The following is a 16,243-nucleotide window of genomic DNA, read 5'->3' as shown; positions in this document are numbered from 1 at the left end:
GCAGAGTGGAGGGAGAAAACACATAGTTCTTAAAGGGCGACTCAGGATTAGAGGACCAATCGCCAAGACTTGGTGATGAAGAATCCTCCTTCTCTATCTTTAAGTTCGGGCACCAATGTATACTGTTTAGGCTTTTCTGAAGTAGGAGATAATAAAAATGAGCAGTGTCGTCGCCAGGACTCGAACCTGGACCTTTCGAATACGCACCGAGTGTGCTGCCATTACACCACAAAGGAATGCAGAAAGGAGGGAGAAAATACCTTTATGAGTTTACCTTGAATTTGGTTATGTGGTGGGATTCCTTATTTTGTGGTGAACTTAGAGGCGACCCAAATAAGATCATAAGGTCTGTTTTTAGACCAGGTGGATCGGGTTGTATTCCTCTCATTCGTAACCTTATTGCATAAGAAACCATTATTAAGAGAACCGAGAAGACATATAGCTGTGTCCTTAATGCCTTTTTGCTGACTAATCGCAAAATATATGTTTCGCCAATTTCTCAATTGCCCTGTTCTAAGATTTTGTTTTTCTTGAAAAAATTCTGTTTTCCAGGGAGTTAATTGTTCGAATGTTATCAATACTCGTGTTGCAAGGGAACAAATAGGTCCTTTGCAATATACCATTATTCCTCGATTTCTTCAGTTAAATGCAATTTCAAGGACCGGCTTCAATAGGGGCAAGGTGAGAACCCTCAGGGAAAATAGCATATAGAGTTTCTTAAGGGTGCAAACAGTGGAGTTACCGATCGGAAAACTAACCAAAGAGTGTGAATCAGAATCAAATTCTTTCAGATTCTCCCCGTTCAATTTCTTTAGACTATCCAATCCTATTCAATTTTTTTTGGATTAATTTATAATTTCTAACACAGTTCCGTGAACTTGTTCGTTGTTTGTTTGTTACGTGTTAGTTTGAAATAAATATGTAAATTTCATAAAATATGACCTACCGAAATTCCTTGTGTTTAATATTGATAATAGAAAATAGGATCCTGAAAACAAAATTTATGACATTGAGCTGGCAACCACTACCGTAAGTACGTGAAGAATGCAGATACATTCAACATTGAAGGAGCAGCCAGAAATAATTAAGGCGCATACATTTTTTTTTTCTATAAAAAATTAGTGCCTTATAAATTAAAAAGAATGTATAAAATTTCACAAACTTTCATGTCATTCAAAATGTGTATTTAGAAAGTCTTTGTTTATTTCTTTGCTTTTTACGAATGTGTTTCATGAACATATCTCATATGGATTACTTGCTTAAGTGTACGAAACAAATTATATTTTCTATTAAAAGACTTCTTTTAATTTTAAATGTAGTAATTACGTACTAATTTTATAATTTGTAATAATCAATTCCAGAAAATCTCGTTGAAAAAAGTTAAAAAGATTTTAAATTAATTTTCACCTATAGAATTTTCGATTCTCCAGACCCTCGTGGTTATGTTTCCAATTAACTCAGATAATAGACGTTGCATTGCTTAAATATTCCTTAAAACGTAAATTAAATAAAAGTAAATTTAAGGGGGAGATCTTAATTTTTAAAATGCACTTTAAATTCGGATACCAAGTTTAGATTGAAAATTCCCCATGTTGCCTCGTTAGTTTCTAAGTAAATTAAGATACGGACCGCTGGCATTTTGATTCATGTTCGATTTCTTACCAAATGAAATGATGCTTGAGTGTTTTCGCTATGGTAAATTCCTAAGTGCTATTTTAAAGTATCTGCATTGCCCGGAAATCCCAGAAGTACGAGAGACCATATTTTGCTAATTTGTGTTTATTCACGAGAACATGCAGGTTGGGTTCTAAAAAGACTGCAAAAGCCTGGACACTCGATTGTACAGGGTGAACTACAAGTCGTGCTCATTAGACATTGAAAGGTTTTGAAAATTTTTAAGGGGATATTAATGGTAAAATGTTTCAGTAACACCCCTGTACTATTAAAACTAATATATCACTAGAAATAGCGGTTGCGGTTTACGCTGTTAACTTGAAAAACAGTTTTCTTGGGGCAAAAAGATCATGAATTGTTTGAAGAAGAGCGAATGTTGAGCATCATTTCGCAAGAACATTTAGGATGGAAAAATGTTTATGATGTAAGAGAAGCACTGGGCACCAGAATTCAGGAGTTTCAAAATTTTTAGAATTTAGGACAATGCCGAGCGACAGAATTTAGGACCCGTAGCGATTGCAAAGGGCGGCAAAATGTTTGGTGCCTGCGTTGCCGGGTTATTAATATACGCCCGTCATTTCTAAATCAGTTCTGTTAAAGAGTGCTTTCCAGCTTTTGTGTAAAACAGACTAAAAGTGACCTCGAGAACTTACACGCGTTAGTTCATTACAAGCGAAAATAATTTAAATTTATAGAATTCACTTCAATTTTTTACTTCATAATCTATCGGAGACGAAAAGATTCTCCACAAAAGTTTTTCTATTCCTTTGAAGGATGAGCTTAGTTTTTCGTTGGTTTTTAATGACTCAGCCTGTCGCGCTCTTACATCCGCGGCCTAACATCAGTGGCGTAGCTAGAATTTAATTTTGGGGTGTGCAATCACCATCATAAAATCAAAATTATCGTTCTGCAATTTTTCTTAATTATAGTTTCAACAATTGAGTATTAAATTAAATCTAAATATTACCGCCCAATTAGAGACATCCAGCGGTCCAAATATCGTGTCCCTTAAATAAAGGTAACTCTTCTTCAGAGGGTACATACATAAATATGTATAATTTAATTAAAAATTCAGGTTATATCAAGCTTTGAATAAATGGCATAGAAATAAGTAACATAGCTACAGGTATTTATATGAATTTGAAATTAATGAAAATGAAAACTTTTAATTAAAAATGCTTTATTATTGAACTAATGTAGGAAATGAACAATAGAGTTTTGTACTCACAAAAAATTTTTTAAGATAATCCCATACTCGAGTTTGTTTGAAAGTATGTGAATTGCAACCCCTTTTTCCTTGTGGATATCACTGATGATCTTCAGTCCTTCATTGTCACCAATGGTAATCATGAGTTGTTTTAATTGAGAGGAGTATTTTAAGATACGTGTATTGTTTTTATGTCACACATTTTATCTGGCTTTTCTTTATCTTCCTCATTGCTCTCCAAGATATTTTTGTTCAGGCTCATATCATCTATTACAGTTGAAATAAAAAAAATTTATATCTTCATTGGTGTCTTCAGTATACAAGTGTTCATCGATTTCTAAAGACATTGGCATTTGAGCACTGCCACGGATTCTGCTCAAGCTCAAACAGTTCATTTTCATAAGTAGTATTTTCATTAAGGACACTCGGAATTTCAAAGCCTGCTTTATTAAAACAGTGCTGAACAAGACTTTGTGATAAGAACTGAACAGCTTTTGTCATCCACTGAATGGCATTCATTACGTTGTCACGTTTTGCAAGCTGATCTCTATCTCTGCAAACAATTTGACAAAGAACATGATGGTAAAAACAGTATTCTGTTATGAACCTTGAAGCTTTTATTTATATTTTGGTCCACAGGTTATAATACTGATGTTGCATTGAGTGGAAAAACACTAAGTTTACTGATTTCAGTTTTGCATTTGGTGGGTGTGCTGACGAATTGTCAAGAAGTAGCAAAATCCTCCTATCTTTTTAGACACTGTTTTATTAATAAAAATTAACCATTCTAACGTTACGCTTTGCATCATCCATCATTTTTATTGTGACTCCAATGCATAGATAATGATTTGAATTGATGTCTTTGAAGCATCTTGGTTTTTTGGCTTTTCCAGATACAAGTGTTTGCTCAAATTCTCCTTCCATGTTACAAGAAAGAAATATAATGAGACGTTCCTTGGAGCTTTTACCACTACATAACTTTTCTTCTTTTAAGCAATGAGTTTTATTCGGCAAAATTCGATAAAATAATCCAGGTTCATTTGCACTGTAGATGTTTTTAGCTTCATATCCTCCACAAATTCCATTTAGCTTTTTATCCAGTTTGAGAAATGTCGCACATCTACTGATTTTTCTTCACCACAAATAGTATCAAAACTAATGTTATGTCTTTGCTTAAATTTGTCTAACCACCCTTTGGATACTTTGAAGTTCTGTAGTTTTAGACTTTTGCAACTTCTTTTGCCTATTTTTACAATAATACTCCACTTACAGGAATATTGTTGGCTCTTACGGAACAGAACCAGATGAACATTAATGTATTACTTTCACATGTTTCAGGTTTTTTACTTCCTTGTACGAAGTAAAAAGGAAGTATTGTAATCGCGAAAAGCTTCAGGCAGCATATTTCAACGAAAATATTCACTTTGACCGCTTTCGAATGCAATTTAACGATGTTTTTGCGTGATATCTGTACGTAAGGACAGAAAAAAGACTCTTTTCCTCCAAAAAAACTAAAAAACTACTTTAAAATGAATTCTGAAGAGAATTTTTCGGGGCGTCTGTACGAACGTATGTACGTACGTGCGTACGTACGTATCTCGCATAACTCAAAAACGAGTAGCCTCAGCATGTTTAAATTTCGTATATAAGACTACTATAACATGTAGATGTGCACCTCGTATTTTGGTTTCAATCGGCCGCGCCAAACGTATATAAATATATATATAAATATATCCACTCTGTTTCCCGGCTCAGTGATCTCAGTTTCTTTACTCTTATATGTTTGTAAATAGTACATTTTCTGCTTTAAAAATAATTGAATTATGTTGTTTTTATCTTCCGGTTAAGGGTTTTATGCCTTTAGTAAATCTGTACGCAATATTTGTACAATTATCAAGAATTTAAAAGCTGTTTAAGTGCGGTTAAGTTTTAAATAACATGGCGGACATTTTGTTTACATTTGAAACAGCAGAATTGTAGATTTGTTGCCAATCTAGAGAGACTAAGTTTCGCAACAACAAAAATAACGCCTTCATTTATTATTGGGAATTAAATCATGCTTAATCCTTTCTGGAATTTTTTCGAGGAAATAAGTGTTTAAGATTTACTTCGTAATTTTTAATACAGATATTTTGAGTTTTTGTGTATTTTTGCCTTCTCGCGAAGTGAGAACTGAATTAATTGAATACTAAACTGAAATACTAAATCGTCTGTGAGAAACTGGTTCTTTTCTGTTTTGTTTTCTTAATTTCTTTCATACATCGTTCTAGCTTTATTATAGTATTTGAATAGAACATTTGGCAACGATAAGATAATTCTTCAAATGATATAAATTTTGTGCATTCAGAGTGTCGTTATAGTAAACAAATATAGTGAATTTTAAAGAGTGCATTTATTTTATTGTGGTTTATGCGCTGTCGACGAAGTAGATTTAATTCAATCCAATCAATTTAAATGAAATTCAAGAAAAAACGCGTATAATTTTATGTTCCGTACAAGGAAGTCATGTGGTGTACACATCAGATTTTTTTCCGAAATTTTACAATCTTAGAAGAATGTTTATTTGAATTAGTAAGCCATATTGTAGATGTTTTTAGTTTCATATCTTCCATAAATTTCATTTAGCTTTTTATCCAGTCTGACAAATGTTGCACATCTACTGATTTTTCTTCACCACAAATAGTACCAAAAGTAATGTTATGTCTTTTCTTAAATCTGTCTAACCACCCTTTGGATACTTTGAAGTTCTGTAGTTTTAGACTTTCGGCAACTTCTTTTGCCTATTTTTACAATAATACTCCACTTACAGGAATATTGTTTGCTCTTACGGAACAGAACCGGATGAACTCTAATGTATTACTTTCACATGTTTCAATGTTTTTTTTTTTCCCTAAATTTTACAATCTTAGAATGTTAGTTTAAATTAGTAATTCATAGTAATTTTATTTCTTCTCTATCATTTAGCGCATCACTTACTTGGTTTTTACATCCTTCAGATTTTTGCCCTAAATCTTTCAAAATAAACTTTCCAGTTTCTGTTACATAAATTAAATCAACTTTTTGTTTTAATGTTAATTTTTCCCTCTCTGATGCCATGATAAATAACATTTATAAAAAAACGCAAAGCACAAGTACAAAACCTCTAGTCCTAGGAAGAAATAAGAATCATAAAAGTTTTCATTCCATTCACATTATGAGATCCTTGTCCTTGGCCAGATGGTCCATTCGCCCCACCACCATATCTTTCCTATTAGACTCTGTCTTTCATTGATTACAATTGGCTAACACTCTTTTCTTCCCATTACTGAGAACTGTAGCAAGAATGACTGGATTTTGAATTGCGTATATGACAAATATCCTTTTGATTTTACCACCTTTCTTTTTTTTTCCATGTACTTGTTCCCCATTATCCCATTAAAAAGCAGTTTTCAAAAGAGAGGATTAACTTTACACTTCATTGTTCTCTTGTCACGAAAGTATCTTTCACTGAGCACAAACTTGCTTTTGAAACCTCAAGACCATTACTAACAAAGAGCATTTCTGTTTATTTCTCTACTTCTGTCTTATTTTTGAAACTGATTTTCAGTATCTCATTCATTCATTCGTACACATATTGCCGGGATGCCGCTAGAACTACGTGCCGTGTCCGGCTCAATGCCACATGGGCGCATGAAGGTGATAAACCGGACAAATCAAAGTGAGGTCGGAGGCAGGTAAGAAGGGGTGACAATGCGTCACAGGAAGAGAAGAAAAGACCAGGTTAGAGTGTCTCTTAAATAGAGTATTCTTTAATAAGAGGTAAATACACTAAGGTCCCTATTCAAAGGACCGGGAGCAACAGAATTGTTCCTTAAATAGAGGTGTCCTCATCGCGGGTGACCTGGATCTTAAAAGCTCTGATTACTTATTGCTAGTGTAAAGTGTTTGCACCATTTGCTACTTCGCTCAAATACCGCAGTCCCTATATGGACATAGTGTATAGTTTCAGTAACTTATGTGCCTCAGTGTTGTGCAAGAACTTTAGTGTTTTTAATTTCTCAGACCAAGACTTCACTGAATTGTGATATCTACTATTTCAAGATGCATTGGGCTGTGGACAGTTCACGGGAGGGTGACTCCCACGTGACTACCACTGTCCAATCTGTGTTTTACCGCAAGGATGAATTTGAATATTTTGTTTAACTAATCTGTTGCACTCAGGTGTGCCATTTGTCTTCATTTAGATCGCGATATTAGTTTAATCTGGATAACCTGTTTCAAAACTTGATAATTATTAACATGTCCAACATTTCTCATTGCACGCGTAAGCTGCTTTGTTCGGAGTCTGAACTTGGGTGGGTAACCCCCCACGTGACAGGCTCCAGCCAATCATCTCCCTCCGCCTGGCGAATACTGTCACAGCTCGAACGGCAATTCCAGATGCTACTCCACGTACATTTCACAAAAATTGACAAGTTTCGCCTAGTTGGCGCGGCGTAAATCGCCTTAATTAAAAACTTAAATACCCACGCCTTAGGGCAATTTACCAACACAGACGGTTAAAGTAGCGGTTGGCTACTAATTGCTGCCTAGGCATTGACACGATTTCGCGGTAGTCTGACATTTCCTGTTTTGACCATGCCAAAAAGTAGTAAAATGTATTTATGATGATCAAAATAGTCCAACTTATTTAAATGGCTTTCTATTATAACTGTTCTAAGGTGTTTCTCCCGCCTTCTTAGCGTGTTTTCGTGGTGTGGTGGTCTGCACGCTGGGCGCGTATTCCAGAGGTCCGTGGTTCGATTCTCGGCGAAGGCGTTGCTCATTTTTCATCTGTCCTGTTTTTAAAAAATAAACAAATAAAAATAAAAAAATAACCTAATGACACACTGGTGCCTGAACTAAAAAGGATATTGAATGATAATTCTTCACACCCAGGATTTGGAGATAGGGTCCCTAAAACCCCAGTCACCCTTAAAAGGGGGTATATAAGGTGTTTCTCTCACCTTCTTAGCGTGCCTTCGTATTGTAATGGCCTGCACTCTGGCTGCGTATTCCAGAGGTCCGGGGTTCGATTCCCGGCGAAGGCGTTGCTCATTTTTCATAACTCCTGCTTCCAAAAAATACCTAATGTCTCTACAATGTTTTATGAAAGATATCAGAAAAACTGTCAGATTTACAGGCAACTGATAGTTCTATAGACAAGCTATATATTATATGGTCAGTCTTTGGAGATATATTTAGTACTCGTAGCAATGCTAAGTACTGAAAAGTAATACTTTAAATTTGATTTCTTTTGTTTATAAAATATCTTACTGTTTCATTATTCTGTATTCTTAATAACTATTAATAACTTTGCTTTGTAATATCTGTAAATGCACCGTTAGTTTCGCACTCACTCTTATTTAGAGACTCTTCAGTCACTAGTTCGAATGACCATTGGAGCATTTTCGAAGTCTACATTTTTGTTGTGCCGTCGAGTCTACATTTTTCTTGTGGCGTCGAGCGATTCACTATTTGACAATACTCATATTCCTAGATTTTCCATTGCTACTAATACCTATCAGTTCACATGTAGTATTATACATTAAAAAATATTAATTATAAAATCATACCTCGCATTACTGTCACTGTATCTAACTGTATCCAACTTTTATATCTAACTCATTCTTGTATCCTACAATTCGAAATTTGGCATGCCCTACAAAGAGTAGGGTCCCTGAACCCAGGTACCCTGGTGTATATCATTACTCACAAGAGGTACCTATGTACTACTGTATATGCATGCACTCATGGATATATGCACACACACACACACACACATATATATATATGTGTGTGTGTGTGTGTGTGTGTGTGTGAAATAATAAGAGCGAAAGGAAAAGCCAGAGCAGTGTCGATGCTTGCTTAGATCCATATAGAAGAAGAATTTTGATTGCGTAGTATCTAAAGAACTTGGCAGTCGAGGCAGATTTAATTCCATTTTTATTTGCAATTGATAATTTGTGGCCACAATCACTTGGCACTCTAGTGTTGCCTATCCACAGAAGATTTACATTTTTGATATTGTTGAGATAGAAAGCAAGCCAGTGAAATTACATCTAAGCAGAGCAGAGAGCAAAAGCTGAAGTGCGTCGTTATGAAGGATGGAAGCACGCGAAGAGAATTGTTTTGGTTTGCAATTTGGAGATTGGTCCAGAGCAGAGGTGGGTAAAAGCCGTCCCGCGGGCCGGATCCGGCCCTTTTGCTTACTTTTTCCGACCCATTGAAAAATCCTGCATGCAATTTTTTTAATCTCTTATATGCCGTAACATCCTCTTAAAATATATCTCATTTAATCTCTTACATATATATGCCTTATTTCTTAATAATAATATATATATATATATATATTATTTTATTGTAATAATTAAATTATTTGTTTGTAGGCATTTGTAAAATGAGTCAATCTAAAAAAAGAAAAGTTTGTTTGGAGTGCAGAAATTACACTGAAGCATGGACGGTAAAATACCTTTTTACAAACATTGTTAAGAATGCAATTTGTTTAGTTTGCCAGGAAACAATTGCTGTTTTCAAGGAATACAATTTAAACAGGCATTTTAAATCAAAACATCCAAAATATGCATCACTTTCTTTAAAAGAACTTCGAAGTGCAGCAGAAAACATGACAAAAAAACTTGAATAAGGAACAAAATATTTGTACCAAACAAAGTAATATCGAGAAATCTACCACAAAATCAAGTTATGCTGTTGCAAACAAAATTGCTAAGTTCTGTAAGCCTTTTACTGAAGCAGAATTTGTTAAACAATGCATGCTGCAAGTGTCGGCGATATGTTGTCCTGAAAAGAAACATATTTTTGAAAATGTAAGCCTTTCGAGAAGAATATTTCGAGAATAAGCGACGAATTTCGAATTTCGAGAATAGTGCGACGGATCGAAAATATTGCAGAAAATTTACTTGACCAGCTAAGAACAAAAATTGCTGATTTTCCATAGTTGGTAATCGTAGCCAGGAACAAAGGTTGGCAAACTTGTCATTTTTTCACCGGTAGCAGTAATAATGTCATGTTTAGATCTTTCATTTCAAAATTTCTCAAAAGCTCCCTCAGTAATATATTTATTTTTTCGAAATTTAAATGGCTTTCCTTTCGCATAGTTCTGTATATTGAATGAAAATAAATTGATATGCAGTAAGAAAACTTATTTGACAGGTTCAAAACCACTATTCTCGCTTGCACGTGCTTCGTTCATCACAATTTGTAACTGGATAATTATTTCGTTGCGAAGGGATATTAATTATTATATTCAATTAGCATTTATAGTAATTATACACTTGCTGTTTTGAAATGCTGGATGAAAGTTATTTACATATCCCGATAATAATAGGACGCTGCAAGAATATATTATCTCTTTGAACCATAATTTGGATGAGGAATATATTCCCGCAGTTAGATTATTTGTTGACATGATTAATTGTAGTTCCAATTTGCTATCACTACCATATTACATAAAGTATTGAATAAATATTTCTGCTAATTTTATATTGGGATAAATCCATTTCCTTGGTATTTTTACATTATCTCTTTAGCAAGAATTCGAACAGATTCTTCTGGGTTATTGCGAAAATCTATTCCAGAGTCTTTTTTCATTTAATATGTAAAAGTTTGTCTTCCTTTCCTCAATTCGGATTATCTTCATCATGCTTTGGGAAAAATAATTTTTGTATACATTAACGTTTTATTTCTTACTAAAATATTAAAAGATTTTAGTTAATAAATTTTTTTAATGTCGAATAATTTTGCGGTTTGGACTGAAAACGCTCTGTTGGTTTTCCTTTAGGGCTTTCTTGGTTACTCGGCTCATGGCGATTTCAGAATGTGGATATCTCATACTACCGTAATTAGAAAGTTAGAAATTTATCTAGTCCTTGCTTAGTTAGAAAAATCTACTTGTTTTTTGATGACAAGTTGGGGACCACACGATACTACCCACTTAAAATCTGGAATTTAGGATAAATGTAAAATACTGCTCTTAAAACCGATTTCGTGCTGTGAATTTATCTTTTTCACAGAGTAGACTGTTCCACTTCGCAAATTTATGCTGCTAACTTAAAGCAGTTAAAGAGCACGTGTTGTCATACTGAATGAAGTTTGATATTACTTGATGCGAAATTAGGAAAGCGAAACTTATTTCAAATTTTGCGAATACTAGGTAAATCAGGATGAAATCCCAAACTGGCAAAGAGCATAAGATCAATAGTATATTGTATAATTTTAGAAACTGTCATAGGATCTAAGATTAATAGTAAATTGTATAATTTTAGAAACAGTAACAGGATTGTAATAAACTACGACTATTAGACTTTAATCACCAATTGTGCACCATAAGGTAATTTGGATGGTAAATTGATGTATGCTTTGAGTTAAATTGATGTACGCTTATGCATTATTTATAGACAATTTTTAATAAATTTAAAGTAATTCAATAATTAATTCTAAATTAACAATTAAAATGAAATTGTCTAGGGAATAATAATAATTGTGTAATTATTATAAAAGTACTTTCGAAATTACGTTTGTGATGAAATTTTATTTCTTACAAGCTACTCTGTTATCTGTTTTCTCCTCACATTCACCAGCAGCGTTCTTTAAATTAGTACATTTTGTTCGTCATGTTGACGTTCTTGAAATAAGTAATACTCGTAAGTAAATTAATTATATATTTAAGTATTTTAAATAAAGAAAATCATAATTTGTATTATTAAGGAAAGTTTCGTCAAAGATGAAATCATATAAGTTCCCTGTGTTTGTCCCCAGCCTGATTCTTTCAATTGCATCTTATCTTTAACACAGGGTAGACTGTTCCATTTGGCAAATGTGTTCTGCTAATTTATGAAAGTTCAAGAGCCCATATTTTCGTACTGAATGAATTTTTATTTTACTTAATATCAAATTTAGGAGACAGAAATTATTTCTTATTTTTTAAATACTTTATAAATCATCTTTAAAATAAAAGACTAATTTACAAAATTTAAATTATTTTACCCAGAATTAATTTAATTCCTTTGCCGATATTTGAAGAAACGAAATATATTTTAGAATAAATAGATATCTTAGACTAATCAACATTATTACCCTCTCTCGCCCATATGCTACCTAATTCTATCCTGAGAAAATTTTGCGAGTAAGTCTAAGAGAAACACAGCAATAGTAAGAAATTAACAAATGAAAATTAGTCATTGATAAATTACTGACAACTATAGTATGTTTTTAAAGAAACTTAATTTTTTAATAAGAAAAACAGTAATCTCTACATTAGATTTTCTGACGGATATTCAGCCGACATCTGCGAATGTATATATATAAAATTTTATATGAAATTTACACCAATTTCGTTATCATTATTTATTGCATCAAATTATAAAATGTCTAGAAATGTAGTAAAATGTGTATAAACAATTTCTGCCCAATGTTGAATGTAGTGTATAATTAACAAAATGTAACATTATATATTGCCGTGGTCAAACAAAAATATCCAGTTAATAAAATGTTCAATGTATTTTAAATAACTAAATAGAAAATATGCTTGCGGTAAAACTTTGAAAACAAGAACACTTCTTTCGACTCATTCATTCAGTAAATTATGTTGACCTAGAACCCAAGGTCTATTAAATTCTTTGGTTGAGTTCGCTTGAAAAAGTTCTTTATTTACAGGCAAAATAAAGAACATGTGTTATTAAAACTTTGAAAATAAGAACACTTCTTTCGACTCATTCATTCAGTAAATTATGTTGACCTAGAACCCAAGGTCTATTAAATTCTTTGGTTGAGTTCGGTTGAAAAAGTTCTTTATTTCCAGGCAAAATAAAGAACATGTGTTAAATTAGTTATTTTCTAAGATCGGAAGACCAAAATGAGGTTGGCGTACCAGACACGTGATACGTAACTGGACCCCATCGTAACACGTGAATACAGGTGAACATGTTTTCACAGAATTCCAGCCGAAATTGCTTTCGGCTTTTCCACAATGATCAATCAAACGGAATTCTGATGTTTTCGACTGTCTCATTTAAAAAAGAGCTACATCCCATTCTTCTGTCAATTCAAATTATAATAACCACTTGCTGTTCATGTCTCCTGAAATACATTTACGCATTTTAAGTTTATACGGAATGAACATATGCCTATTTACCTTGCCACCGAAAAGCTCCTACAATAAAATTATAATTTCTTTTGTGTCGCTGAGTCCACTGATTAAATTTGAAACAAAAATATTTTACTCTTTGTAGATGACTCATACAAAACTTCACCGCCAACCGATGATACACGCACTTACTGCATTATTATTGTAGATGTACGGTTCTTGAAGAGGTTGTTCCTGAATACCCCCATTGTTCCTGCAGAACGTACAAAGTATTTGGCATTTTTAGAATTCATTGATATAGTACTTATTCTCGCCACAATGCTAGATATTAGACAAACAGTAGAGATCTTCGACTAGCAATAAACAAAAGCTACTTTCATCCAAATTTAAATTCGGGTTTCTAGGGCTATATAGTATTCGGGTTGAGCACTACGCTATTCAAAGTTTAATAAACTTAGGTAACATCGTTCCTTCATTCCATAAAATAATACAGGGAGATAATATTTTGTTTCAAAAATTTTAAAACTGATGCTGCCCTTTATAGTGGAGATCGCAGAATCCCGTTTCAAGACTAATAGCCCTTTCGGGCTGGCACCCTTTTGTGTAAATGTATTCTCCAGTATAAAAAAAATGATTAAGATACATCTTTTATTAACTATTTTACCTTTTATAAGAGCAATTATCATTTTCCATTCTAAATTAATAAGTGTTTATTTCATTAATTTATAATGAAAATATATGGAAGTACATCAATATAATATTTATAACACAGTAAAATTTATTTGTATCAGAGAGAAACATGAAAGAAAAGAGAGTCTAAGAGGGGGGAAAAACATGAAATATTAGAAACGTGTCTGCCATTAATTGTCTTAATTATTGATGTATTTCATAAGGTTTAACTTCTGGCGCTTAAAAAACGCCCCTTTGGACGTAATTTAAAATCTGAAACATTTCAGATTTTTTTTTTTTTTTTTTTAATGTCGGTTCACTTTTCAAACTGTTGCCATAAAATGTTAGAGTCCTGCATTATATTTGAAGAAATTAAATAATGAAAATCTGCGTAAATGTATGTATATTTCTCGCATTGTCATAAAATAACGGTACATAGATTCATCGAATTTTGAATAACGTAATCCTCCAACGAATATGAGCATGTGGAAGACCAAATTTGAAATTTGAAATTTGTTTTATGATCGATTTCCTATTTTTTAAAACTTTGACGAATTTTTGATTAACAAACTCAAGGATTTCAAAGCGAGCAATGGCAACGTTGTGCAGAAAAACATTTTTATCTCCAGCGCGTGAGTCTCTGTATCGGAAATTCTAAAGATATGCTCGTTTTAAAACTATTTTGCGATATTGCTGTTGCACTGGATCTTATGGTTTAAGTGCGAGGAACATGATATTTAGTAAAGAAAGGTAACATACAAAATGTTAAAAAACACCCCTTCGGACGTAATTTAAAATCTGAAACATTTCAGTTTTTGTTTTTTTTTTTTAGTCCAAAAAGATTTGAATCCCGAAGGACTATTAGTTTCGTTTTGACATTTTGCGTCGGACTCATAAATATCGGTTCACTTTTCAAACTATTGCCACAAAATGTTAGAGTCCTGCATTATATTTGAAGAAATTAAATAATGAAAAATCTGCATAAATGTATGTATATTTCTGGTATTGTGATAAAAGAACGGTACCTAGAGTCATCGAATTTTGAATAACGTAATCCTCCAACGAATATGAGCATGTGGAAGAGCAAATTGGAAATTTGAAATTTGTTTTATGATCGATTTCCTATTTGTTAAAACTTTGACGAATTTTTGATTAACAAACTCAAGGATTTCAAAACGAGCAATGGCAACGTTGTGCAGAAAAAACATTTTTATCTCCAGCGCGTGATTCTCTGTATCGGAAATTCTAAAGATATGCTCGTTTTAAAACTATTTTTCGATATTGCTGTTGCACTGGATCTTGTGGTTTAAGTGCAAGGAACATGATATTTAATAAAGAAAGGTAACATACAAAATGTTAAAAAACACCCCTTCGGACGTAATTTAAAATCTGAAACATTTCAGTTTTTTTTTTTTTTTTTTTTTTTAGTCCAAAAAGATTTGAATCCCGAAGGACTATTAGTTTCGTTTTGACATTTTGCGTCGGACTCATAAATGTCGGTTCACTTTTCAAACTATTGCCACAGAATGTTAGAGTCCTGCATTATATTTGAAGAAATTAAATAATGAAAAATCTGCATAAATGTATGTATATTTCTGGTATTGTGATAAAAGAACGGTACCTAGAGTCATCGAATTTTGAATAACGTAATCCTCCAACGAATATGAGCATGTGGAGGACCAAATTTGAAATTTGAAATTTGTTTTATGATCGATTTCCTATTTTTTAAAACTTTGACGAATTTTTAATTAACAAACTCAAGGATTTCAAAGCGAGCAATGGCAACGTTGTGCAGAAGAAACATTTTTATCTCCAGCGCGTGAGTCTCTGTATCGGAAATTCTAAAGATATGCTCGTTTTAAAACTATTTTGCGATATTGCTGTTGCGCTGGATCTTATGGTTTAAGTGCGAGGAACATGATATTTAATAAAGAAAGGTAACATACAAAATGTTAAAAAACGCCGCTTTGGACGTAATTTAAAATCTGAAGCATTTCAGTTTTTTTTTTTTTTTTTTTTAGTCCAAAGGGATTTGAATCCCGAAGGACTATTAGTTTCATTTTGGCATTTTGCGTCGGACTCATAAATGTCGGTTCACTTTTCAAACTGTTGCCATAAAATGTTAGAGTCCTGCATTATATTTGAAGAAATTAAATAATGAAAATCTGCGTAAATGTATGTATATTTCTCACATTGTCATGAAATAACAGTACATATAGTCATCGAATTTTGAATAACGTAATCCTCCAACGAATATGAGCATGTGGAAGATCAAATTTGAAATTTGTTTTATGATCGATTTCCTACTTTTTAAAACTTTGACGAATTTTTGATCAACAAGCTCAAGGATTTCAAAGCGAGCAATGGCAACGTTGTGCAGAAAAAACATTTTTATCTCCAGCGCGTGAGTCTCTGTATCGGAAATTCTAAAGATATGCTCGTTTTAAAACTATTTTGCGATATAGCTGTTGCACTGGATCTTATGGTTTAAGTGCGAGGAACATGATATTTAATAAAGAAAGGTAACATACAAAATGTTAAAAAACGCCCCTTTGGACGTAATTTAAAAT

Source organism: Stegodyphus dumicola, chromosome 11, assembly GCF_044657685.1.
Source record: "Stegodyphus dumicola isolate Sdum_Otavi_A_Nest chromosome 11, ASM4465768v1".
NCBI lineage: Eukaryota > Metazoa > Arthropoda > Arachnida > Araneae > Eresidae > Stegodyphus > Stegodyphus dumicola.
This window is presented reverse-complemented; position numbering follows the sequence as displayed.